Here is a 27742-nt window from a genome sequence, read left to right as displayed (position 1 = left end):
AAAGTGGTGGTGGGGGATGAGTGTTCAGACCCCTGGGCTCTCACTTGTGGGGTGCCTCAGGGTTCTGTCCTCTCCCCCATGCTTTTTAACATCTACATACAGCCGCTGGGAGAGATCATCAGGGGGTTTGGGCTGGGTGTTCATCAGTATGCGGACAATACCCAGCTCTACCTCTCTTTCAAATCAGAACCAGTGAAGGCAGTGAAGGTCCTGTGTGAGTGCATGGAGGCGGCTGGAGGATGGATGGTGGCTAACAGATTGAGTTTGAATCCTGACAAGATAGAAGTACTGCTTGTGGGGGACAGGAGGCGGGCAGTTGTGGAGGATTCCCTGGTCCTGAATGGGGTAACAGTGCCCCTGAAGGACCAGGTGCGCAGCCTGGGAGTCATTTTGGACTCACAGCTGTCCATGGAGGTGCAGATCAATTCTGTGTCCAGGGCAGCTGTCTATCAGCTCCATCTGGTACGCAGGCTGAGACCCTACCTGCCTGCAGACTGTCTAGCAAGAGTGGTGCATGCTCTAGTTATCTCCCGCTTGGACTACTGCAATGCGCTCTACGTGGGGCTACCCTTGAAGGTGATTCGGAAACTACAACTAATCCAGAATGCGGCTGCTAGACTGGTGACTGGGAGCGGCCGCCAAGACCACATAACACCAGTCTTGAAAGATCTACATTGGCTCCCAGTACATTTCTGAGCACAATTCAAAGTGTTGGTTCTTACCTTTAAAGCCCTAAATGGCCTCGGTCCAGTATACCTGAAGGAGCATCTCCACCTCCATCATTCTGCCCGGACACTGAGGTCCAGCACCGAGGGCCTTCTCGGTGGTGGCGCCTGCCCTGTGGAACGCCCTCCCAACAGATGTCAAAGAGGAAAACAACTACCAGACTTTTAGAAGACTTTTAATGTTTAATAGATTCTTGTGTTTTATTTTTCTGTTGGAAGCCGCCCAGAGTGGCTGGGGAAACCCAGCCAGATGGGCAGGGTATAAATATATTATTATTATTATTATTATTATTATTATTATTATTAGGGCGGAATTATTTGGAGGTGAAGGGCTGGGGCAAAACTAGGCTTTATTTCACCGGGGTCAAAGATCCAGTTTTGCATACCCCCACCCCCATGCATCTGCATTCACACACACAGAGGCCTGGAGCCTCAATAGCACCCCTTTGTAGGCTTCACATGGGGACAAAAACTGGTTAGCCCCTGTTACTACTCATGGGGTATTAAATTTACACATTTTTACTTACCTTTAACATTGTTGCAACTGTATTTTTTATCGTACATATAATTGGTACATTAAATCAGCACATTTTCAAATATTGATCTGTACAGGCGCCATTTTTTGACAGATTACAAATGGACCAGACAAAATGTACTTCTTAAAATGGCAGCCAGAGCAAGACCAATATTTGGCGCCACCAAGTGGAATTTCTTAATTTTGCACTAGCTTAGCGCTCTGTACAGAGATACTACTGGCACCACTCCAGCCCTGCAGTGGATCAAGGCAGCTGCTTCTGGAAAGGAAGCTCCAGGGCTCCGGCAGGGTCCTAAAGCCCTTCCACTAGCTGCACAAGTGCTTTCTGGGACATGGCCAGAGCCCTTCCACCACCTTCCCATAGTCAGGTAAGCTGTCCATCACCTTTCTGGGGAAATTTGTGGCTTTACACATTTTTTCCCATATACGGGATCCTCCTACACATTCAATTGAGTGGGGCTCCAAATTTTCTCCCCCAGTTTCCTGTCCTGACACAGTCACAGATGATGATATACTTGCAGCAAAATAAATAGTGGGTCCACAGTTTGTAATCATATGCTCCACTCTGCCGCCTACTTGTGTTCTTGAAACACTAACTAACCGATGGGTAATAAGCCTGAGGCAAAGGGATATGCACAAAAAAGACCCACCCTTAATGTTGGCTTGGTGGCATTAGCAGCACTGAAGTGACCAGTCTTCACAAACCACCTCAACATGAGAGAGAGTAGTAGGTTAAAGTGAGATAAGGGGGTGGCTCTTCAGAGGTAACAAAACATCAGTCCCTAAAAGCCACCAGATGCAGGGCAACCTCATTTCTCAGAAATAGTCATTAGAAATACCACAATTAAGCAAAGTAGTTCAATCAGTTCTTTCTTCCCTGGGACTAGTGGTAGCTTTCAAGCGAGTCATGGCTCTTGGTGAGTCCAGGTTCCTAAGGTCCCAGTACAGGAGGTGCAAGGGAAAGTAAACTAAAAAAACCGGACAGTGAAGGAATCCCATGCTGCATTTATTTATTCCCCCATTTCCACACACACACCTGCACAAAGCTCAATCATATGAAGGTCGTGCCATGGCTCTGATAGCATCTCAGAGCCCGGGGATCTAAGAAGGAGGTGACAGCTCTGCACCATGTGCAGGAAAACTGCTGGATTCCCGCATTGCAGCAAAACAAGGTGCCAGGCTCTGAAAGACAGCTCCGGGGCTCTGGCGGGGTCCTAGAGCCCTTCTCTCCTTCCCTAGCTTCCGACTTTGGAAGGGCAGTGCGAGGGTTCCCGGATGTGGTCAGAGCCCTGGCACTGACTTGCCAGAGCTCGGGCACTGCCTTCACTGAGGTGTGCAACAGAGCGCCATTTTATGACAGATCATGATAGGAACAGAAAATGGACTTAATGAAATGGCGCCCAGTGTACAACATTGTGATATGTTACCAGCTAAACATCGCGATATACCGAGATCACAAACTTTTACTTTAACATGTGGTTACATCAGCACATTTTCTCTTAAATTAAAACTGTCGAAGTAAATTAACAACAGGGGAAGGTTTAATTTATTTTTTAAAAAACTTAGAAGCAAATAATCCCAGTTTATTCTTCCATGGCATTAGCAGCATCTTCTGAGTTAGCTCTGGCTGAGGGCAGTGGCCGTTCAAAAGGCAGAGTTGGGCAACAACCTGGAAGATTTAGGGGAGGTGAGGCAAGAGTCCCAGTGAATGTGTGTAGGGAAGTTAAATAAAGAAACCAAAGTCGGATCAGATGAGGTTTTCCCAGCTTTGGGAAAGCAGTGCCGGAGTTCTGGTAACATCCCAGATCCCTGACATTGCCCTCCCAAAGGAGGATAAAATGGACAGATTTTAATAATCTGTTAAACCAATATGTGGCACGCCTAAAATGGAACTTCTCAATTATGAATCATCACAATTTTGTACCACTTCAGCTCAGATCTCTGTGCTGGATCCCCGCATTGCAGCAAAACAAGTTGCCGGGCTCTAAGAAGGAGGTGACAGCTCTGCACCATGTGCAGGAAAATTGCTGGATTCCCGCATTGCAGCAAAATAAGGTGCCAGGCTCTGGGAAGGCAGCTCTAGGGCTCTGGCAGGGTCCTAGAGCCCTTCTCTCCTTTCCTAGCTTCCGGCTTTGGAAGGGCAGTGCTAGGGCTCCCAGATGGGGTCAGAGCCCTGGCACTGACTTGCCAGAGCCCGGGCACTGCCTTCACTGAGGTGTGCAACAGAGCGCCATTTTATGACAGATCATGATGGGAACAGAAAATGGACTTAATGAAATGGCGCCTGGTGTACAACATCGTGATATGTTACCAGCTAAACATCGTGATATACCGAGATCACAAACTTTTACTTTAACATGTGGTTACATATTTTACATTAGCACATTTTCTCTTAAATTAAAACTGTCGAAGTAATTAAACAACAGGGGAAGGTTTCATTTAATTTTTTTAATTTAGAAGCAAATAATCCCAGTTTATTCTTCCACGGGACTAGTGGATGCTTCCAAGTGATGAGGGCAGCGGCTGTTTAAAGGGCAGGGCTGGACAGCGTCTTGGGAGACATTTGGGAGGTAAAAGGGAAAGGGCTTTTTGCTCTTGCAAGGTCCCTGGTGCCCCATCACAAGAGGTGCGTAGGGAAATAAATTAAGGCAAGTAGAGAGGAGGAAACCCACTCTCCATTTAATTATTCTTTCCCTTCCACACAGGCACACACCTGCATAAAGATGTGACCACATGAGGTTTTCCTGGCTTTCAGAAGGCGGTGCCAGGGCTCTGACAGAGCCCTGGCACTGCCCAAAGAAGGAGCAAGGAAGAGGGAAAGAGGTTCCCAGCAAGAACCCCAAGGCATCTCTTACCGGCATCTCCCTCATATCGTACGCATCTCCCTCATATCGTACGTATATTACTAAGGAAAGTTCCCAGGTACAGTAGGCTGCTTTTTTGAGTGCCTGCTCTTGTGGTTTGCTGCCCTCTGCAGGAAGTAGGGGACAGTTGAGGCAGCAGGAACCACGAGAGAAGTGATGACCGGCTTCACAGTTTTTCTCGCACTGTGGTTTTTTTTGGGGGGGGGGGACATACCACATGTACATATTGTTATCTATATCACCACATGGAGTATGAAGATCTAATGTTGAACTCCCCCTCTCCACTGCCCTGGAAACTTCCACAGCCCTTGCGCTACTAGGGATGTTGGAGAAAATATGTTCCATTCACATTTAATGGAGAATCTAGCTAACCCATACTTCCTGAAACAATACAAGAACCAAAATGCAGTCATCCTTTGAAATTCACATGTCTCCAGATTTTGCAATGCAGTTCTCCAGCCAATAAATCACCTTTGTTCATTTTCACACACACTCACACACACACACACACAAACACCTATATCATGAAAAATATCAAAGTGGTTTACAATAATATTTATCGTATATATAATAAAACCACATAAAATTATAAGCTTTTTCTGAAAGATGCATAAGCTTAGCTGAACAGAATTAATTAAGGACTGATTTAGGAGGCACCTGTTGAATCTCCATTGGCAGAGTATTCCATAGCATCGGGTGGATGTGTACAAAATGTTGCGTACCACGTGTATCAGGTAATGTGCACATAAAAAGGCACAGGTTCATGAAAGAAAACAACCATACAAAATGCATTGTAGTGGTGAAATTGCTTTCCAAGATGCATATATTAGGATACATTTGCACTAAATGCTGATGAATTTCCATGATATATATATCACAGACTGATGTGGAAATGTGGATAACTGAATTTAAGATTTTTTAAAACAAAACAAAACAGGAGAAGCTGAGAGAAGCCAAAATGTACATATTCACCCAGTTCTGGGCCCCACTGAAGTCAGAATTCTGATGTCAGTAGACACAAAAAGTAAGAGCATGGCTCTGAAGACTGTTCAGAAACTTCAGCTGGTGCAGAATTCAGCGGCCAGGTTGTGGGCAGGATGGTTTGAGCATATAACACCAATTGCAGCCTGACTGCACTGGCTGCCAATCAGTTTCCAGGCCCAATTCAAAGTGCTGGTTTTGATCTAAAAAGTCTTAAACAGTTGAGAAGTGCAATACCTCAAGGACTGCCTCTCCCCATATGAGCCTACTCAGACCTTGAGATCATTTTTGGAGGCCCTCTCCTCCAAGAGAGGTCCAGAGGGTGGCAGCATGAGAACAGGCCTTTTCTGTGGTGGCTCCCTGCTTGTGGAATGGTCTTCCCAGGGAGTCTCACCTCACACTCTCATTACATATCTTTCCTCTTCTCCTAAGACTCTGACTAGTTAAACAATCTCTAAACTGTTCAGGAAAAACCAAATTAAAAAATTCATTCCAGTAGCACCTTAGACACCAACTAAGTTTGTCATTGGTATGAGCTTTCGTGTGCATGCACACTTCTTCAGATATTATTGTTTTGTTTGTTTGTTACTATGCTATGTATTTTTGCCTTTTTATATTGTAAACTGCCCTGTGATCCTTGGATGAAGGGTAGTATAGAAATATAAACAAACAAATCAATAAATAACTCTGCCCTGCACATTACCTTTCCACAGGCAATTGCTCTGGCTGCTTCTGCTGCTTCAAGCTCTGATAATGGAAATGAACCAGGATGAAAGAAAAGTGGTGCCTTGATGGTAAAAAGGTAAAGGGGACCCCTGACCATTAGGTCCAGTCGTGACCGACTCTGGGGTTGCGCGCTCATCTCGCATTATTGGCCGAGGGAGCCGGCGTATAGCTTCCAGGTCATGTGGCCAGTATGACAAAGCCGCTTCTGGCAAACCAGAGCAGCACATGGAAACACCGGTTACCTTCCTGCTGTAGCGGTACCTATTTATCTACTTGCATTTTGATGTGCTTTCGAACTGCTAGGTTGTCAGGAGCTGGGACCAAGCAACGGGAGCTCACCCCGTCACAGGGATTCGAACCGCCGACCTTCTGATCAGAAAGCCCTAGGCTCAGTGGTTTAACCACAGCGCCACCTGGGTCCCTCGCCTTGATGGTAGGATGACCCAAAAAAGAGGATACCTCTTTTGCATAAAACGTCCATGTGTGTGAGGGTTGCCGTATTTCACAAAGTGAAAATCCGGACAGGAAAATTGTTGAGCTTTTTTGTTTTTGCCCAAAATTGAGCTTCTTCTTTTTTTTTTTCCCCGCAAAATTTTCCAAAGATTTTTTTTGCCTGGACACTGCTTGGGGCCGCGGTATTCCAGATATGTCTGGATGTATATACACCCACCCACCCACAAACACACCTACCCACCTGTAAATTTTAAAATGATATAATTTAAATATGAAAACACACCTTACTGTAACAGGGAAAACTGTGCCTGGGTGAACTGTGTCTTTATTTATATATTTATTAAATTTCTACAGGAAATTGCTGCAGGAGGTTGTAGGAGATGGTGGCTTCAAGCTGTTGCAAACACCCTTTGGATCATCACTGCTGCAACTGCCCAACACCAGGTCACATAGGAAGCTGCCTTAAGGTTAGTCAGAGTCCTGGCCCATCCAAGTCAGTACTGTCTACACTGATTGGAACTGTCTGTCCAGGGTTTCAGAGAAGGAGTCTTAACCAGCTCCATCTGGACATGCTAGGGACTCAACCTGGGACATTCTACCATGTTCTCTGCCACTGAGCTATCACCTTTCTTCAAGCAGGAGGTACACAGGAAACTGCTTTACATAGTCAGACTGTTGGGCCATCTAGCTCCATATCATCTACACCAGGAATAGGAAACTTGTGGCCTTCTGTATGTTGTCAGACTACATCAGCCCTGACCCCTGGACATTCTGCCTGGGGATGGTGGGAATTCAACTGTAACAAGTTTTGGAGGCGCACAAGGTCTGCATTCCTGGTGTCCACTGACTGCTGGAAGCTCTCCAGGGTTTTAGACATGAGAGATGCTGGGGATAGAACTAGAGACCTTCTACATGCAGAGTATTTGCTCTACCACTGAGCCATTGATCATAAAACACTAGACTGAGAGTCTCCCTTAATCCTGGAATTGACTCTGCCAGGCCACTCTCTACTTCAAACATAAGCAGGAAACCAGTGCACAAAGAAGGACATGTCACTTGGCTCTCACTTTAGCACCATCTTCACCAATCAGCTGTTTTGGATTCCAACTCCCAATATCCCCAGGCAGCATGTGGCTGGTTGGTGAAGCCTGGCCTGGCACCTCAAGCATCAGAAAGCTCTTAAGACCTACATAAGGGTGTAGGGGCATTCCGTCCAGAACCTAAAATTGTCTATGTTGTTAGCCCAGATTACTTCTCTTAGGCTCTAAAACACCCTGATGCTGTGGGTGTTTTCCCATATTGCAACAGGAAACAAACAGAAATGGTGCAATGTGGTGGTTATTGCTAAGAACTTGAGATCAGAAGTCCCATGCCATAGTTCAAATCTTGCCACAGCCATGTATTCGCTAGGCCTATGACAATTTCTGCCCCATACTGGTAGTAATGCTTCCTCTGTTTGAGTGTCTTCACCTATGCAGTCAAAAGCAGCCCAATAAGAGGGAGGAATCAGCCAACTAGGGGAAACCCTGAAGTTTGCATAAGTGCAAAAATATATTTGAGGGTGGGGCTAAAGGGAAGGAAACCCCTGAAACAGTCCAACGAGGACTGAACATGCTGAGTAGCCACATAATATTGGCTTATTTTATTTTTTAGGTGGGGTGGGGAGAGAGGAGAAAAACCAGGCGGAATAGAATGGAGTGTCTGGAACAGGAGAACTCCTCCATGCAGCAATATTTTGATTATAATGGTTAGTTGTGAGAGGCATATATTAGTTCTTATGCATGCGAAGAGAGTACAGTACAGATAATGAAAGCTCTTTTATCAATGTTCTCCACCCTGTTCTTTTCCCACTTGTCTCTCCTCTCTTCCACCACATCTTTTTGATACAGATGTGGAATAATTATTATTAAAATAATTTGTTTTCAAGACTTGAGAAGTGAGGAAAATCCTCACCTTTACAGGAAAATCATATAATGATAAATATTGCTTCTTTTGCAATCGGAGAACTGTGTAGCTGAAGAAAAAGGAGAAGAGTCTGACCGAGATTACCAAATGTGCAACATAGTAAAAGAAAAGGGGGTGGGTGGATCCCCAACATTGCCTATGCAATTAATGTATTCTGCTAACCAAACACTGTGGAGAATTGTAAAAGCACTGAATCGCAAGACGTTTAAAGTTCCCATGACAAATCCTGCCCTATAGAAATAAGCCAAATGACTGTGAGCTAAGGGCCATTTCAAAGGCAAAGTTCCTCTCATAAGCCACTCACTGCCCACTGGCAAGCAGCTTTGTTGTTTAGTCGTTTAGTCATGTCCGACTCTTCGTGACCCCATGGACCATAGCACGCCAGGCACTCCTGTCTTGCACTGCCTCCCGTAGTTTGGTCAAACTCATGTTCGTAGCTTCGAGAACACTGTCCAACCATCTTGTCCTCTGTCGTCCCCTTCTCCTAGTGCCCTCAATCTTTCCCAACATCAGGGTCTTTTCCAAGGATTCTTCTCTTCTCATGAGGTGGCCAAAGTATTGGAGCCTCAGCTTCACGATCTGTCCTTCCAGTGAGCACTCAGGGCTGATTTCCTTCAGGATGGATAGGTTTGATCTTCTAGCAGTCCATGGGACTCTCAAGAGTCTCCTCCAGCACCATAATTCAAAAGCATCAATTCTTCGGCGATCAGCCTTCTTTATGGTCCAGCTCTCACTTCCATACATCACTACTGGGAAAACCATAGCTTTAACTATACGGACCTTCGTCGGCAAGGTGATGTCTCTGCTTTTTAAGATGCTGTCTAGGTTTGTCATTGCTTTTCTCCCAAGAAGCAGGCGTCTTTTAATTTCGTGACTGCTGTCACCATCTGCAGTGATCAAGGAGCCCAAGAAAGCAAAATCTCTCACTCCCTCCATTTCTTCCCCTTCTATTTGTCAGGAGGTGATGGGACCAGTGGCTATGATCTTGGTTTTTTTGATGTTGAGCTTCAGACCATATTTTGCGCTCTCCTCTTTCACCCTCATTAAAGGTTCTTTAATTCCTCCTCAATTTCTGCCATCAAGGTTGTGTCATCTGCATATCTGAGGTTGTTGATATTTCTTCCGGCAATCTTAATTCCTGCTTGGGATTCATCTAGTCCAGCCTTTCGCATGATGAATTCTGCATATAAGTTAAATAAGCAGGGAGACAATATACAACCTTGTCGTACTCCTTTCCCAATTTTGAACCAATCAGTTGTTCCATATCCAGTTCTAACTGTAGCTTCTTGTCCCACATAGAGATTTCTCAGGAGACAGATGAGGTGATCAGGCACTCCCATTTCTTTAAGAACTTGCCATAGTTTGCTGTGGTCGACACAGTCAAAGGCTTTGGCATAGTCAATGAAGCAGAAGTAGACGTTTTTCTGGAACTCTCTAGCTTTCTCCATAATCCAGCGCATGTTTGCTATTTGGTCTCTGGTTCCTCTGCCCTTTCGAAATCCAGCTTGCACTTCTGGGAGTTCTCGGTCCACATACTGCCTAAGCCTGCTGAAATATACTCGGGGTCAAGAGTGAATTTCATGCTCTTTATTCAGCTCATAGTCATCAAGGAGGAGAAGAGAAGACGAATGGCTCTTTTCCCAAAACCATCTGCTTATATACATTATTTACACAATGGGCCTTGCGTGATTGGCTACTTCAGGGCTACACCTGTGGGCCAATTATATTGTGGATTGACTTTTGCCTGCAGCCTGATTGGCTGCTCCTACAGGCCAATCAGGTAGCAGATTCACTTCTGCCAGCCGCCTGATTGGCTGCTCCAGCAGGCCAATCAGGTTGCGGATTCACTTCCACCTGGAGTTGGATTGGGTAGCTCCCGCTGATTCTGAATCCTATTGTTCTAGGATTCAGCTCAGTACATAACACCCCTCCCCTCTAAGTTCCAGTCCTGCCCGGGAAGTTGCATTCGTAGTCCCCAAGGTCTGCTGGCCGCCTCCGTGTGCGTTGTGGCCTGGGGTGTTCCTTGGTCAGGGGTTCTGGTTCTGGCTCGTGTTCCGAGGCTGCTGGCTGTGCCGGGGCTGTCTGGTCTGGCGCCACTGAACCACTAGGTTGTAGCTCTGGTTCCGGTGTCCTTCCAGCCTCGGGGCGCCCCTCTGTGCCTACTGCTTCTGCTTCCTCTGCCCACCCCTCTCGCTCTACAGGCCTCACTGCCCTGCTGTCCCCTTGGGACCCCTCTGTCCCGCTCTCCTCCCGGGTTCCTCCTGGGAATCGTCGCCGTATCTGGTCGCAGTGGCGGCGCCAACATTGCCCCCCTTCCGTTAGTACCTCGTACGACACGGGACCGGTCACCTTGGTGACTGTGGCGGGTACCCATGCTGGGCCTGCCCCAAAATTCTTTGCATACACTGGGTCCTGGGCCACAAATGTCCGGGGGTTCCTGCCCTTCCCCACCACTACCTCATCCTGAGCTCTGTCGGGGTGAAGTCGGTCCAGTCTAGTTGCAAGGCGCCGGCCCATTAGTAATTCAGCTGGGCTCCGGCCCATCGTTGTGCTTGGGGTGCTGTGCTGTGCTAGAAGAAATGCAGCCAGGCGGTATTCCCAGTCCCCTTGTGTCATGCGGCGGAGGCTGTCCTTGGTGGTCCGCACCATGCGCTCCGCTTGGCCATTGGTGGCAGGGTGGAATGGTGCTGAGCGGATGTGGCGGATGGCGTTCTGCGCTGTGAAGGTCTGGAACTCCTCTGACGTGAATGCGGTTCCATTGTCCGAAACGAGGGTGTCAGGGAGCCCGTGGGTCGCAAACAGCTTACGTAGTACCCGGATGGCTGCCGCCGTAGAAGTGGATGGTACCAGTGCGACCTCCAGCCATTTGGTGTAGGAATCCACCACTATGAAGAATGTTTTTCCCTGGAAGGGGCCAGCGAAGTCCACGTGCAAGCGTGACCATGGATGTCGGGCGGACTCCCAGGGCTGGACTGGGGCCCTTGGGGGATCCGGGCGGGATTCTTGGCAGGTCTGGCAGTGTTGGACCCAGGCCTCTATCTCTCTGTCAATCCCCGGCCACCACACATAACTCCTGGCAAGGGCCTTCATCCTCACTACCCCTGGGTGTGTCTCGTGTAGGGCTGTGAGGACCCTTTTGCGGAGGGGCTGGGGAACAACAACCCTGCTTCCCCATAACAGGCACCCCTTGTGGGCCGACAGTTCATGTTTGCGGTTTGTGTAGCCAGCGAATTCTGGCCCGGGGCTGCTGCTGGGCCATCCTCGCCACACCCAGTCCAGGACCCGGGAGATGACCCTATCTTTTGTGGAATGGTGCGCAACTTCTTGTGCCTGAATGGGTCGGTCGGGAAGCAGCTCCAGGGTCATAACCTCTTGCGCAGGCGCTGGGTCGGGTCCTGTTTCTGGTAGTGGTAGCCTGCTGAGGGCGTCTGCGTGGCCCATCGCCTTCCCAGGGCGGTGGATTAGTGCATACTGGTAGCCGGCAAGGAAAATTGACCACCTGAGGACACGTGGAGACAACACTTGGGGGGTCTGCTTCTCAGGGGCAAACAGGCCAAGCAACGGCTTGTGGTCAGTCACTATGGTAAAGGGCCGCCCGTACAAGAAATCATGGAATTTTTTTACGCCCTTCACGATTGCCAGACCCTCCTTGTCAATCTGTGAGTAGTTTCGTTCGGCTGCAGCAAGCGTCTGGGAGAAGTATGCCACCGGCACCTCTCTTCCATCCGGGAGTTGGTGTCCCAGGACAGCGCCGATGCCATAGGGAGAGGCGTCGCATGCCAGCACCACTGGCAGCCTCTCGTCGAAGTGTGCCAAGACCGAGTTTGAGACGAGCAAGTCCTTGACTGCCTGGAATGCGGCCCTTTGTCGCTGGCCCCACACCCAAGGGGACCTTTTATCTAGGAGTCTGTGTAGGGGCTCCGCTACCGCTGCCTTATGGGGAAGGAAGGCATGGTAAAAGTTCAATAGTCCCAAGAATGACTGAAGTTCGGGCTTGCTCTTGGGCGCTGGGGCCTCACAAATGGCCCGTACCTTGTCACCGGTTGGATGGACCCCTTCTGCGTCCACCTTAAATCCCAGAAAGTCCACCTGCGGCACTCCCAGTAAACACTTTTCCCGCTTCACCTTGAGGCCCGCCGTCTGGAAACGGTGCAGGACGGAGCGGAGGCGGTCCTCAAATTCCTCTGGTGTGGGCCCGGCGATCAGTACATCATCGAAGAAGGGGGTGACACCAGGAATCCCTTTAAGGAGAGAGTCCATTAGATTCTGGAATATGCCTGGTGCCACGCTAACGCCAAATTGCAGCCGCTTTACTCTGAATGCCCCTCTGTGCGTCACAATCGTCTGAGCCTCTGCTGTGGCTTCGTCCACAGGCAACTGTTGATACGCTTGGGCCAAGTCCAGTTTGCCAAAGATTTTTGACCCAGCCAGGGTGGCGAGGACATGGCTGACCACTGGCACTGGGTATGCATGGGCCGTGAGAGCCTTGTTTATGGTGCATTTGTAGTCTGCACAGATGCGGACCGAACCGTTAGGCTTGACGGGTGTGACAATTGGAGTTTCCCAGGGGGCGTTGGGCACCGGCTCCAGCTCTCCTTGCTCCACGAGCCGGTCCAATTCCTCGTCTATGCGGGGTTTCAGGGCAAACGGGACCCGGCGGGCCTTGTGCCTGATGGGTCGTACAGCGGGGTCTAGCTGTAGGGCAATGGGGGGTCCTGTATATCGTCCCAATGCCCCATCGAAAACCCCTGGAAACTCTTTGCATATGGCGTCCACGTCCACTTGTAAGCTAGTGCGGTTCACCCCAGTAACGGCTAGCCCCAGAGGTCCAAACCATGCCAGTCCCAGTAAGCTAACGTAGGGGCCCTTAACTACCAGCAAGTCCAATTGTTGCTTTCGCCCTCGATATTGCACCCTGAAGGTCCCCACCCCCATAGTAGGGACCTTACGTTTCTGGAAGTCCCGGAGGGTGAATGGGGCCGGCCTTAGTTTGGGACCCCCATTAGGGCACAGTTCCCTTAATGTTCGGGCCGAGATTATGGATAGAGTTGAACCCGTGTCCAGCTCCATGCGGCATGGGGCTCCCTCTATCTGTACCTCTATATAAATTTTCTCTGTGCTGGGATGGGGCAACTGGAATACCTGGTAGTCCGTGATCTCCGTCGAGTTGCCTTGGTGCATGGTGCCGTGTGACCTGGGGCTCCTGGGTCGGTCATCTGATGCTTGTCGACGGGTGAGTCGAGCCCGACACACCCGGGCGATGTGTCCCAATTTTCTGCACTGCCTGCACTCTGCGTTACGGAAACGACAGGTCCTCCTCTCGTGGTTCTCCCCGCAGCTTGCACAGTTCCCTCCTTCTCGTTGAGGCTGCTGTGGTGTGTGTGCTGCTTGAGTGCGCCGCTGTACTCGGTGTACTTCCTCCCTGTCAGATTCGGATTCGTCGGTGAGGTCTTCGTGGTAGACCCTCGGTTGGGATGGCGGGGCCGGTCGTGCCTCTTGCGTTGACCTCTCGGCGGCTTCGGTTGCCAGGGCTTCCTCCAGAGCAATCTGGAACGTGAGGTCTTTTTTGGCGTAGAGGCGTCGTTGCAACATCTCGTCCCTCAGGCCACCGACGAGGCGGTCACGAAGCATGTTCTCCAATTCTGAGAAGTTGCATAACCGGGCGGCTTGGCGGAGGGAGGTCACAAACCCAGTTATGGTTTCCCCCGGGGCTTGCCGTTTTGCGTAGAAGGCATTTCGGCAAGCTACCACCGAGGGCTGTGGTGAGAAGTGCTCCTTCAGCCGTTCCATTATTGTTTTGTAAGAGACGGTAGCGACATCTCTAGGTGCAAGGAGAGCCCGGGCGATTTCAAACGTCTCCTCTCCACAGACGCTGAAGAATGTCGCCCTCTTCATGGCATCGTTGGTGACTTCTTTCGCTTGCAGGAGGAAGTTGAAACGGGCGGCGTACCCTTCCCAGTCTCCTGATGCTGGTTTGAATGGCGAGAAGCTGCTGTCGGTTGCCATTCTGGGTTCCTTGGGTCCTGGAGCTGAAGCCTGGATGCACGGTGCGATGCAGCGGTGCAGCAGGTGGCGGTGCTGCGGTGCAGTGCGTGGTGGCGGTCAGCTCAGCAGGATCCCACCTTCGTCGCCAGTGAAATATACTCGGGGTCAAGAGTGAATTTCATGCTCTTTATTCAGCTCATAGTCATCAAGGAGGAGAAGAGAAGACGAATGGCTCTTTTCCCAAAACCATCTGCTTATATACATTATTTACACAATGGGCCTTGCGTGATTGGCTACTTCAGGGCTACACCTGTGGGCCAATTATATTGTGGATTGACTTTTGCCTGCAGCCTGATTGGCTGCTCCTACAGGCCAATCAGGTAGCAGATTCACTTCTGCCAGCCGCCTGATTGGCTGCTCCAGCAGGCCAATCAGGTTGCGGATTCACTTCCACCTGGAGTTGGATTGGGTAGCTCCCGCTGATTCTGAATCCTATTGTTCTAGGATTCAGCTCAGTACATAACACCTGCCTTGTAGAATTTTAAGCATGACCTTGCTAGCGTGTGAAATGAGCGCAATTGTGCGGTAGTTGGAGCATTCTTTGGCACTGCCCTTCTTTGGAATTGGGACGTAGACTGATCTTCTCCAATCCTCTGGCCATTGCTGAGTTTTCCAATTTCTGCAATTTCAGGCAGGTTGCATTCCTAGTCTTACCAGGAGATGCAGGGGATAGAACCTGGGACCTCATGGTTACAAATCAGATGCATTGCCACTGAGCTGCAGATCTTCCCTGGGCCCAATGAACTGCAGTGAAGGGGTGTTGTGCATTTGGCTCTGGGATAACTAACTCAGTGGTAGTGCATATGCTCTCCTCCCATATGCATGTCTCCGGCCAGGTCATCCTTGCATAGGGATAGGTGGGAAATTGGATTCAGTCTGCATTTAAATCCACCCTTCCTGACAAACCAGAACACAACCATCTTTCTAAATGCACACTACCTCGATTTTCTTTCTTTTTTCTTTTACAATAATCTTTATTTAGTTTACATATCCAATAACCAATATCAAAATTACATTTCACATACACCACATTTTCTTCAGCTTTGTATATACATAAAGCAAAAAATTTCCCAAAATTCAAAATTCAAAAAAAAAAAAATCTCCAAGATGGGGAAAAAAGAAAAAAGAAAAGAAAAAGAAGGAAAAGAAAAAAGGAACAATGAACATATCCATAGAACTAATATTAATACAAATATTAAAATATGACTTCCACCCTACCTTCATTCGCCTTTTTAAAGTCTTGCTTTAGACTTGCGCAGTTTAACTTTCTTTATGCTTAAAATCATAGATCCACTGTTATCAATATCTTCACAATCATGCAAAATTCTATTTTCATGCTTATGTTATTTCAACTCATATGCCCTATAAATTTGTCTAATTGTCTTGTCTACCTCGAATTTTTCAGTACCACAAGTAACACGTAAAACAATGCATATATGAAGTCTGCATCAAAGTCCATACATTAGTGAAAACAGCATGCAAAAATGCATTATAACAGGAGAAGTTGCTTTGCAAAAATTTCCATTAGCAAGATTTGCAAGGGTCCCTCCCAGCCCAACCTGGAGATGCCAGGGACCAAACCTGGGACCTTCTGCATGCAAAGCAGATGCTCTGTCACCGGTCAGCTTCTGTATATGAAGTGTGTTTATGATACTATTTCATCCTTCACACAAGACATTAAAAATGACTTGGCCTCAGGTTCCAACCCCAGAACCTCCAGCTAAAAAAATCCAGGGCTGTGAAAGATAGATGGCAGTTGAAGTAAGCAATTCTGGAATAGATAGCTGGGTTTACTGCACAACAGCTTCTTCCACCTGTCATGAGTCCAGTGGCGTTATTGCACCGGAGACAAATCTGGCCAAAGAATCAAGTCTTCAGGAAAATACGTCCCAAAGAAATCCAATACAGAATCCCTCTCTCCATTGCCAAAAACAAACCTACTATTGTTGCAATTTAAAAACATATATATATGAGGTGCGGGGTAAGCCAACCAATATTTCTACTAAACTCATAAGGAAATGAGGAAATGCTGCAAGAAACTAGATTTTGGCTGAACCAAGCAAAAGAAACCCAAAGCACCACATGTTTTACCTTGGCTTTCAGGGGTGTTATTGGAGACCTTTCTTTCTCCGTCTCAATCGCCTTTGGCACTGATGCCAACCTCAAGGGCTCCATGTTCCAGCAATCCTTTTGCTTCTGCCACAAGTGGGCAAGAAGAACCAGCTTGCTCCTTCTTCTCTCATCAATCTGCTGGTCCTGTGCATTGTTGGCCCTAAGGAATAGCTATGCTGGAGAGCGATTGTGGACGGCCCTGTCCAATCTCCTCGCCCTCGTGCGGCTGAGCGGAGATTTACCTGTCAAACACCCCCACCCCACCCCACCCCACCTTCTTTATCCTTGGGCTTCTCTTGATTTCCCAATGGCCTCTTGCTTGGTGACTCTAGCAGTGCAGTGTCTCACCTTTCACCCGGAGTAAAAGGACAACTCCTTGGTCGGTTTGTTGTAGTTAGGGTTCAAAACTGCCTGGAATGTAGTGAGGCAGAGGAATAAGGTTGCTGTCCTGCCATAGGCAACTTTTTGCTCTATCTCATGCCTTGTTGTCCACACTAGGGAAAGTACCTTGATGATGAGGGTGCCTGTTGATGAGGGCAGCAGCTGAAATGGCACAAGCAAAAAAATTCCCCTGCAAACTAGTCATTGGTTGCTTTCCCCTCCACAGAGGAGGGGGAAATATGTCTACAAGAGTCAGTGGTTGCTTAGTGGAGAAGATATGGTGCTCTGTACATGCATACATAAATGGTTAAATTTAGAACCTTTTGTACATTGAAGGGTAAATTTTGTTGCTTTGTGGTAAACCCAAAATAAGGCTGTTATGTCAAAAATAGAAAGGAAAAAAACACAGGTACACCTGCAAAGCCTCTGGCCTTCTGTCTCCTTCCTGAAAATTATGTCAAATACAAAGGGCACACTTCACTGGCTGTTTCATCCTCACAAGGTCTGTTGAAAAGAGTGCAAGGGGCACATGAATAAGCAGCATCCTAAGCATGAGACAAAAGAAGAGAGTCCTGCTGGATCATATCAGGGACCAATCTAGGGCGGTATTTTCTTTCCTAAAGTGGTCAATTGGACACATCCCTTAAGTAGGGCAAGAAGGCAGCGTTGGTTGGTTGGTTGGTTGCATTTATGTCCCATCATTTCCCTCAAGGAGCTCAAGGGAACATAAATGGTCCCCTCCCATTAAAACCACAACAACCCTGTGAGGTCAGTTAGGCTGAAACACAGTGACTGGGCCCAAGATCACAGAGTGAGCTTAACAGCTGAGTAGGGATTTGAACCCTAGTCTGATACTCTAACCCAGGCATCCCCAAACTTTGGCCCTCCAGATGTTTTGGACTACAATTCCCATCATCCCTGACCACTGGCCCTGTTAGCTAGGGATCATGGGAGTTGTAGGCCAAAACATCTGGAGGGCCACAGTTTGGGGATGCCTGCTCTGACCACTACATCATACTGGCTCTCAACAGCCCCTCTTCCATTGCCGGCCCTACCATTAGGCAACTGCTTCAGGTGGTAGTCACGGCTATTCCTCCTGAGCCCCCAGCTGTTGCTACATGACATCTCCAGGGCTCACTAATCCAGCCTGCTGCCTCAGGTGCGGTGGGCAATGCTGTCCAACCAAAATAAGATTCAACTGCCAGCCCAGTTGGCTTTGAAATGTGGAATTAGGAGGGGGCACCATCTTGTCCTTCACCTCATGCAGCAACATTTCTGGTCTTCAGTAACTGCCACTTGTCATACTGCCTTTGTGGTCGGCCATCATGGCTACGGTAATAGTCACTGGCAAGTGGAAGCTGCCACAAAATATTGCAATATGTCCCCTCAGGGACAGGGATTTTTTTTTCCTGTCAAGGACTGGATTCTTCACAAATTATCTGTCAGGGGCCATGCTGATAGTGGGCAGGGCAGAAGTCAGTGGGGGTGTGTCACTATCTGTCCTCTCTCCCTTACTCTTTCAGCTTTTCTCTGCCATCCTACAATCCACTTTGCCTTCATTGAAACTGGGGCAAGCCCACGAATAAAGTGGGTTTTGAAGCACCTACTTCAGGCGGTGGAAAAACAAAGGACGTTTTCCCACCTGCCCCACTGCTCCCACCGGTGCCAGAAAACAACCCCCCCACACACACACTTCTTGGCAGTGAGAGGGAGGCATTTTGGTGCAGTGTTGCCCCTCATCTTCCCCACTCCTGTGTGCTACTCTATCACTCTAACAACTACATCACAGAGGTTGTCTTCTGGCAACTAAATCCATAATTGGATGGAGCATTTTTTAAAGCATTTGATAGCAATAAGGAAGGCACATATAAAAAGCAACTTCCCCAGCCCCCCATGCTGACTGAATGTTCCATAAAGGAAATTTATTTTTTCATAGAGAAATTGGCTATGTGAGCAAAAGGTTCCTACCCTGTTTCCCCTTTTTTAATACGTAGTCAGAAAGTAAGCCATGGCAGGGTTTTTAAGCATTTGAGAAATATAAGACATACCCCCAAAATAAGCCATACTTCCGCTCCGCGGAAACCAACCCCCACAGGCACTTCCACTCACAGAGTCACTCCATGCAGCTGGCACTGCAGGAGCGCGATCAGCTCTGAAGTGGCGCTCCAAGAGCTCCGCTTAACAGCTGATCGCGCTCCCGCCTTGCTGGCTGCATCCCCGCGCTCCGCCTTCTCGTCCATCGCCGCCCTGCCGCTTCTGTGCTTGTCGCCACCGCTGGGCTCACTGCTTCTTCCTTGCCTGGCCTGGCCAAGGAGCTTGGAGCGCCCTGCAGCGGCAGGCGGAGCGCCTGAGCCAGCGGCCTCTGCCTGGCCCGGCCTAGGATGCCTGCTGCCCCGCCACCCGGAACCAGTGGCTGCTGCAGCGCCGAGCACTCAAGAGAACCGAGCAGCGCCCTGAGCCAGCGCCCTGAGCTGTAAAAACTGTACCGGTAAAAAAAAAAAATAAGACATCCCACCGAAAGTAAGCCACCCTGTGTTTTTTTGAGGAAAAAAAGTTATAAGACGGTGTCTTAAAAAAGGGGAAAGACGGTAGCAGAGCTGACTTAAACGCCCCTGTTATGTACTGAGCTGAATCCTAGAACAATAGGATTCAGAATCAGCAGGAGCTATCCAATCCAACTCCAGGTGGAAGTGAATCCGCAACCTGATTGGCCTGCAGGAGCAGCCAATCAGGCGGCTGGCAGAAGTGAATCTGCAACCTGATTGGCCTGTAGGAGCAGCCAATCAGGCTGCAGGCAGAAGTCAATCCACAACCTGATTGGCCCACAGGTGTAGCCCTGAAGTAGCCAATCACGCAAGGCCCATTGTGTAAATAATAGTTACAGGTAGGTAGCCGTGTTGGTCTGAGTCGAAGCAAAATAAAAAAATTCCTTCAGTAGCACCTTAAAGACCAACTAAGTTTATATTTTGGTATGAGCTTTCGTGTGCATGCATCTGAAGAAGTGTGCATGCACACGAAAGCTCATACCAAAATAAAAACTTAGTTGGTCTTTAAGGTGCTACTGAAGGAATTTTTTTATTTTGTGTAAATAATGTATATAAGCAGATGGTTTTGGGGAAAGAGCGATTCTTCTCTTCTTCTCCTTGATGACTATGAGCTGAATAAAGAGCATGAAATTCACTCTCGACTCCGAGTATATTTCAGCCCCCTTCTTCGTTGTTTGTTTGTTTATGTATCTTTCTGGACCAGAGAGCTATATCTTTAGGACAACGGTAGATAGATAGTTTATTACGGCCATAGGCCCATATTCAATACCAATATACATTGTACAACAAAGCAAATATGACAAAATAAAATTAATAAAATTAAAATACATATCTAAAATCATAAATTTCTAGATTCCATTAAAATAAGAGCAATACAGCACTTAAAATATCAGATTATCACTATAAATCAGTATTATATAAGCGAGATCAATAATCATAAAGTAATCCATTTTTCCTCTTATAAGCTAAGACTGTAATCAGAAACCTGGCAACAAAAAGGGACCTACTCGGATCAGAATCTTGCAGTAAATGTGTTAACTGTGTTTCCAAGGAGTCACCCGAGGTTTCCGATAATAAAGGGAACAAAAATCTGGTCCTAGAAACTGAATGTAGTGGGCAGCAAAATAGTATATGTTGTAAGGATTCAATAGATCTATTATCACATACACACACAGCTGAAATCTGACCTTTGGAAAATCTATTGTTCATAACATTGGAAGGAAAGGCATTAAATCTTGCCTTAATAAAGGCGTATCTGTGGACCGCTACAGACAAGGAAGTCAAATAAGATGGTATCTGCTGGGAAGGCACTATGCCAAGATTTAGTGGTGAGCAAGTGCCACTACCCAGAATGGTGTTTTGTTGGAGGTCAATCTCCTCAAGTTTTTGAATGAGGGTTCTTTTAGCCGTGGCTAGGTCCAGTTTTAATAGTTCTGATGGGGACAATCCATAGGTCACTACTTTAGAATGGATCTCTCTTGCCCATGGGCTGGGAAAATCATCCCTCCAAAGACATTGAATCAGGTGCAGATTCGGGAGCCTATGCCATAAGGACAACCAATAGCAAAGGCTGCGCCTCCAAAGAGTATTTTCTAAAGATGTAGTTTTTAATTCTAAGCGAATAGCCGCATTGCTAACGCACTGAGGGAGTTTTAACAGCCGTCTTAGGAATTGGTTTTGAATTACCTCCAATGGCATCAAATTTACTGCGGTCCCCCATAAAGGGACAGCATATGCCAGTGTCGCGATCACTTTGGCTTTAAATACCTTCAGGGCGGATGGCACATGAAGAGCAACATCGGAAAAGAAAAAGCGCAAAAGCGCAAAAGAAAGGGCTTTAGCCTTATTTGAAATATATGCAATATGCGCCTTCCAACCCAGATTGTATTGGAGAAAAACTCCCAAATATTGAAATTTATAAACCTGTTCAATAGGTTTTCCATCTAATTGCCACTTATAGGATTTTCGACTTTTTGAGAAGATTAGTACTTTTGATTTAGATTGATTTATAGTAAGGGAATTGGTTTTACAGTATGAAACAAATATTTTAAGTGCTCTCCTGAGGCCAATTCTTGAAAATGACAAAATTACTGCATCATCAGCATAGAGTAGTAATGGGCATCGATAGTTTGCAAGACGAGGGGCATGAATAGTTGTCTCAGATTCAGCCAATGGTATCCTCATGTCACTAATAAATAAATTGAAAAGAAAAGGAGCTAGGATACAACCTTGACGGACTCCTCTGTTGATGGGCACAGAGTTTGTCAGATCGCCGGCTGGGGTTATTCTCACCCTAGCAGCCGACCCCTCATGCAGCTGAATTATTAGCCACAGAAGTCGTCTGTCAATTCCCCATCGAACCAACTTTTCCCAGAGTAACCTTCTGGGGATGCTGTCAAATGCAGCCTTAAGGTCGATAAAGGCCGCACAGAGTTGGCCTTGGTTTGAAAAAGAATATTTTCGGGCTAGATGGTGCAAAACTAAAACATGGTCCGTTGTTGACTGGTTCGGTCTGAATCCTGCTTGCTCAGGGCCTATCAGTTTCTTTTCTTCAGCCCATTGAGTAAGTCTACGCAACAGAAAACGTGCGTATATCTTTCCAATTATTGACAATAGGCTAATATTCCTGTAATTCTCCGGATCATCTGGGGAGCCTTTTTTATATATCGGAATTATTATAGCATCCTTCCATATTTTTGGTACCCTTCCAGTTGCATTAATGGCATCGAAGGTGACAGCCAAGATTTTTGCCCACCAGTCAGAATGTAGTTTTATGGCTTCCGCTGGAACCAAATCTGGCCCGGGGGCTTTGCCAATTTTAAGTTTAGAAATTAGATCCAAGATTTCGTCAGGATCAATAGGGGACCAAATGGGGAGATGCTCAAATACATCATCAAGAGCGTTGGTATTGGGTTCTGTTGATGCAAAATATTTCCTAAGGAAGGATTCCCAGACTGGGGCAGGAATAATTGTTAGGGGGTACCTCTTTGATCTTCTATTAACCAATTGCCAAAATTGCCGTGAACTACGTGAGCTAGAGGCGACTATGAGTGCCTGCCAGCGATTTTGTTGCCACTCTTGTTTAGCCATTCTCTGAGCTTCCTTATATGCTATTTTTGCTTGTTGGTAATTTCTAGGTAATACTAAAGCACCAGAAGATTTATATTCTTTGTAAATGGCACAAAGATGCTGTCTAGCTTGTTTGCAATGTAAGTTAAACCAGGGGGCACCAGTCTTAAAATGGGCCCAATTTACCTGAATAGCTGGTACTGTAAAAAAGGACATAAGATCTTCCGTAAGCAGAGAGAATGAATTAATAATTTGTTCATACCACAGTGTTGAATTCAGGAAGTGTTGCTATAAAATATTGCACCAAAGGAGACTCAGGAAACACTGATGATGATGCAGACACCTTATTTAGAGTTAACTTCCTTTCTCTTTTTACTGGCAGAGTTCCAGGTCCCTTAACACAATTGCATGATCACATACCGAAACTTAACTTTGGAGCACCCTTATATGAAGGTTTAAAATTACTCCAGCCAGCCATGGTTGGCATCAGTGCCTAAGATGAGGCAGGCACTGGGAGTCATAACACTGAGAAGCAATCCAAGCCTATTTATTTACTTCACTTATAAACACCTAAAATCACACTGTATGGACAGCCACTTTTACAATTTTTTTTATTAACCCTCAAAGGGACAGTGGTATTAATGTCAGCTTCAGAAAAATCTCCCAACTCTACTGTTGGGCAAATAATTTTTATTAGGACAGACCAAAAGGTCACAAAATTGTGACAGACTTTCAAATTCAGCAGAACCTTTCCTCAGGTGAGCTGTCACACATCACACAGAGAAGGGGGAGCTGGGGGTCAGAGGCTTTCTGAGCAGCGAGAGGCAACTCAGGGCCCCCCTTGCACTCACAGGTGGCACATCAGTGAGCCTGCCCTGTAATAATAAATGCTCTAATCAGAAAAGGAATTGAAAGGGTGGCTAGATCCAGCTGCCTGATGATGCTTAGCATGCCAGCCTGGGGGCAGTGGGGTGTTAAATGGGCCCTGTAGAACTCACCAACTCTGCCCACAAGCAAAAAGAACTAGAGGGCTATATTTGGCCCCTGGGCTTGGGATTCCATCCTTGGTTATTTTTTTGTGGCATAGCTTTTTTCCGCTTGTTCGATCCTGCCTCTGGTTTGCTCCTCAGTCCCTGACCACTGGCTTGCCCTATAGATTACACACATACACACACATATTTCTTTCCCGCCAATATTGGATTTTGGTCAAATACATTTTCAGATTTTTTGAAGCTTTAGGGGGGAAACAATGAACCTGTTTACTGGAATAAAAAGGTGGGAATTGTATACCACACATTGTAAAGCACAACCCCTTTCTAACTACCTTCCTTTTTCTTGGGGGGGAAAGTACCGTACTGGTACATTATAATACTGTATTGTCTGCATCCCAAATGTATCTGAATGCTCCATCTTGTGGCAGTTTGGAACAAATGCAACTATACTCCATTCATCAATTCCCCTGCTGAGACTTGGTGTATGAATTCAAGTCTATGTAGCAGCCCAAGCATAGGAGCCAACTCCTAGGGGCTGAGGTTCCTTTGGCCTCTCCAATAAAATATTTGAGGGGGCCAGGTCCCCACAGAGATGATGGGCATTGCCATTCAAATGGGGTGTGTGCACCACATCTTGTGATCTTATCCCCCCAATATTTTATTCAAGTTGGCAACCCTGAACCCAAGACTTGCTTTTCTATATGAGTATAGAATTTTAAATTTCTTATTCAAATGCATGTTGCTGAAGTCAGTGAGGTATGAACATTGTCTACATAAAGTAGCTATAAGAAATATTTCATCCAATGAAATCAATGTACATGAGATTGAGGACAAACAGGGAAATTCCCAGGGGCATAGCCAGGATAAAAACTAGGGGGGGGGCAAAGCGATGGCCGTTCAGGGGCGGGGCCAAGGCACGGGAGGGGAGGGGCCATGAAGTGCGAATGTGGGTGGGGCTACAGGGCCAGCGGGACCGATGACATTGTGGCGGCGGCGGCGGCAGCGGCCACCTTGTGCTTCTGGGGCTGGCAGCGTTGGCGGCTACCCAGTTTGACTGGAGAGGAAGGGAGGGTCAGGCAGGCGAGAGGGGGTGGCAGGGCGGGCGAGGGCGAGGCAAGGCATGGCCGCAGCCACGACGGCTCCTAGGCGTTGCTGCATATCAGCATAATATTTCAACCATGTCGTGGGTTCAAGCCCCACCTTAGGAAAAAATTCCTGCATTGCAGGGGGTTGGACTAGATGACCCTTGTGGTCCCTTCCGACTACAATTCTATGATTCTATTGATATATTACCATAGCATATGCATCATTCTGCTTTCTTGAATTGTCCTACTCCTAGGCATAGCAGCCAACTCCTAGGGGCCTAGTGGCCTCTCCGCCCCCCCCCCCCAATTACTCGTAAATACCGTATTTGAAAGAGTCATCCCCCCATGTTGATGGCTTTCTATGTGGGGCTTATCTGTCCCCCCCCCCCCAGTATTTTATTAAGGAAAAGGTGTAGTTCTCTCTGAGGCTGCCATTCAAAGGAAGTCTTGTCCCTGTAGAGCAGCAATGTCAATGTTGAGTGTTTTCAGCTCATGGTCAATGATGTTCATCTTCTGTGAGTTGTTGACCTGCAACAAGACAGAACACATGGGCCTAATGTTCCAGCTTGCTGGGTGCTAGAAGGTTTCTTTCTTTTTGCCTGATATAGCAGTTCAGTCTGCTTAGTGAGTGATACTGTGAGCTCCAAACACCCACTGAGGCTGATTGATTGGGGACTGCCAGACTTTACTGAGGTTGTGTGTGTGTGCACGCACACACACACACACACACACACACACACACACACACACACACACAGTGATCACAGGGTTGGTGGGAGAAAGCAACGGAAGGGGCACAACCGGTCCCACCCACCACCCACCTCTTTCTCTCTAGCAAGGAATTTCTCATTTTTCTTTGAAAAGGTAGCCTGTCTCCACAGTTCAGTCAGATTTGCCAGGACAAAGTGAAGGGGAATACTGTCATTGTCCAACAAGCAGTGTTTTTTTTTCTTTTTCTGGGCAGGACACATATACCCATAAACATTTTGTGAATCTAAGTTTGGCCTCATTGAGGGGCCATATTTCAATATGAGTAGGAAAATGAGAGTACCCCTCCACCTATTTTTAGAAAAAAGCACTGCCCACAAGGATAATAATAATAATAATAAAATTTTATTTATACCCCACCCTTCCGGATTTAGAAACTGGACTCAGGGCGGCTAACAACAAATATAAAACACTGGTTAAAAACGACTTTAAAACAGCATAAAACAGCATAAAATACAACATAAATGTAGCATCACCAGTTCTAACTGGCCAAGTTAGGTCAGCAAGGAGACCAGGGAAGAATTTAAATGTGGGGACCCAGTAGGGTCTCTTCCAGGGGCGTAGCCAGAATCAAAACTAGGGGGGGAGGAAGCCATGGTCGTTCAGGGGCGGGGCCAAGGCATGGGAGGGGAGGGCCCACAAAGTGGGAATGTGGGCAGGGCTACAGGGCCAGCGGGCCCGACGACATCGTGGCGGCGGCGGCCACCTTGTGCTTCTGGGGCTGGCAGCGTCGGCGGCTATCCTGCTTGGCTGGAGAGGACGAGAGGGTCAGGCAGGCGAGAGGGGGTGGCAGGGCGGGCGAGGGTAAGCCAAGGCACGGCCGCAGCCACGATGGCTCCGAGGCGTTGCTGCATATCAGCATAATATTTCAACCATGTCGTGGGTTCAAGCCCCACCTTAGGAAAAAAATTCCTGCATTGCAGGGGGATGGACTAGATGACCCTTGTGGTCTCTTCCGACTACAATTCTATGATTCTATTGATATATTACCATAGCATATGCATCATTCTGCTTTCTTGAATTGTCCTACTCCTAGGCATAGCAGCCAACTCCTAGGGGCCTAGGGGCCTTCCCCCCCCCAATTACTGGTGAATACCATATTTGAAAGTGTCATCCCCCCCATGTTGATGGGCTTTCTATGTGGGGCTTATCTGTCCCCCCCCCCCCGTATTTTATTAAGGATGGAAGAGGGAGAGAAGGAAGAAAAAAATAGAGAGGGATAACTCATATTTGTGGGTGCCTCTGGGTGACGCTGTGATGCTGGAACTCTGCAGCAAGAGGAAGATACTGGTACGCCTGTACAGGAGCCTTGTAAGCAGCTTTCTCTCTGCTTGTTTTACAGCAGGCACGTCCAACAGGTAGATTGTGATCTACCAGTAGATCACTGGATGTCTGTGGTAGATCACTGCTAGATCCCTGGCACCCCTAAAAAAAGCTCACCCACTATTTTCCTCCTCCCTAAAAAAGCTGAACTATGACCTGAAGCCCTAAGCAAAAATGGGCCTCCCTCCCTCCTAAAAGAAGCTCAACAAGTTTGACCTAAACCCCAAAAAACAGGGCTTCCCTTCCTTAAAAAAAACTCAACAGCTTTGACCTGAACCCCCCAAAAGGGGGTAGATCACTCCCAGTTTTAAACTCTGTGAGTAGATCAGAGTCTCTTGGGAGGTGGCCACCCCTGATTTACAGTATACAGATGCAGGAGGAGGGGCAGACTGGAACACCACTGCTTTTTATAAACATCACTGTGTCTATCAAAGCTACAGCCCCCCTTTCTTATTCACTTCCTTTTAGCCTTGCAGAGCCACCTTAGTCAAATTGATACCTCTGCACCCTCATTAAATTGCCAATAGAACTGTTAATGCGATCCCTGAATGCTCATTAACAACTCCCACTGAAGAACAATACGGTGAAGTGGTGAACATCTTGCCTGGGGATATCTGCTCCATTTTCTTAACTGCTTAACTACTGGTAGCCACTTTGCTTTATTTATTTGATGTGTGTTTGTTACAGCTGTGTCCCACCCCCACCCCACCCCACCCCCACCCCCGCCCCCAGCAAGCGGAGACTGAGCTGTTCTTGCTAAAGCAAAGCCCTTTCCACTTCAGTTTTTGGAGGGGAAAAGTGCTGGTTATGGTCTGTAAAATACATTACCGTAATTTTTTGCTTCTGGGGGGGCAGCTGCCCCCTCCTTCCCCCCTGCCTACGCCCATGGAAATTCCTTCATACAACACATAAACCTGCCCAGGTATGAAGATCATCAGTGCCATCACCCTTCATAGTGTGTGAAAGAAATTCAATTCAATTTGCATTTGAATGAGAACCTACCTAATTCACACTCACTGATAGATAGCTGCAAACCAAAATGCAGGTATCAATCAAATTTTGAACTCATCCAAATGTGATGCAGTTCGTCCATCCCTAGATCATGGGCATACCCAAGGAGGGTGGCGGGGCAGCTCCCCTATCAAGTAAAACGATAGAAATTCTTAACTAAC

The 27742-nt window shown here is 47.4% G+C and overlaps 1 long non-coding RNA gene across 3 annotated transcripts in view; it reads left to right on the top strand.

Annotated features, from left to right (window-relative positions):
* The first annotated feature begins 1487 nt into the window (after positions 1-1487).
* The window catches only part of LOC118079159 (uncharacterized), a 52535-nt gene continuing 26280 nt past the window's right edge, over positions 1488-27742 (top strand). The window contains exons 1-4 of one of the 3 annotated variants that reach the window (XR_015948666.1): positions 1488-1628; positions 3966-4153; positions 5819-5907; positions 6639-6751. This is a non-coding gene — a long non-coding RNA (uncharacterized LOC118079159). Of the gene's footprint in view, positions 1629-3965; positions 4154-5818; positions 5908-6638; positions 9883-27742 lie in introns of those variants that run through there. The other 2 variants (XR_015948665.1, XR_004691809.3) reach the window with 2 other exon arrangements.

Source organism: Zootoca vivipara, chromosome Z2, assembly GCF_965207765.1.
Source record: "Zootoca vivipara chromosome Z2, rZooViv2.hap1.1, whole genome shotgun sequence".
Lineage (NCBI taxonomy): Eukaryota > Metazoa > Chordata > Lepidosauria > Squamata > Lacertidae > Zootoca > Zootoca vivipara.
This window is presented reverse-complemented; position numbering and strand designations above follow the sequence as displayed.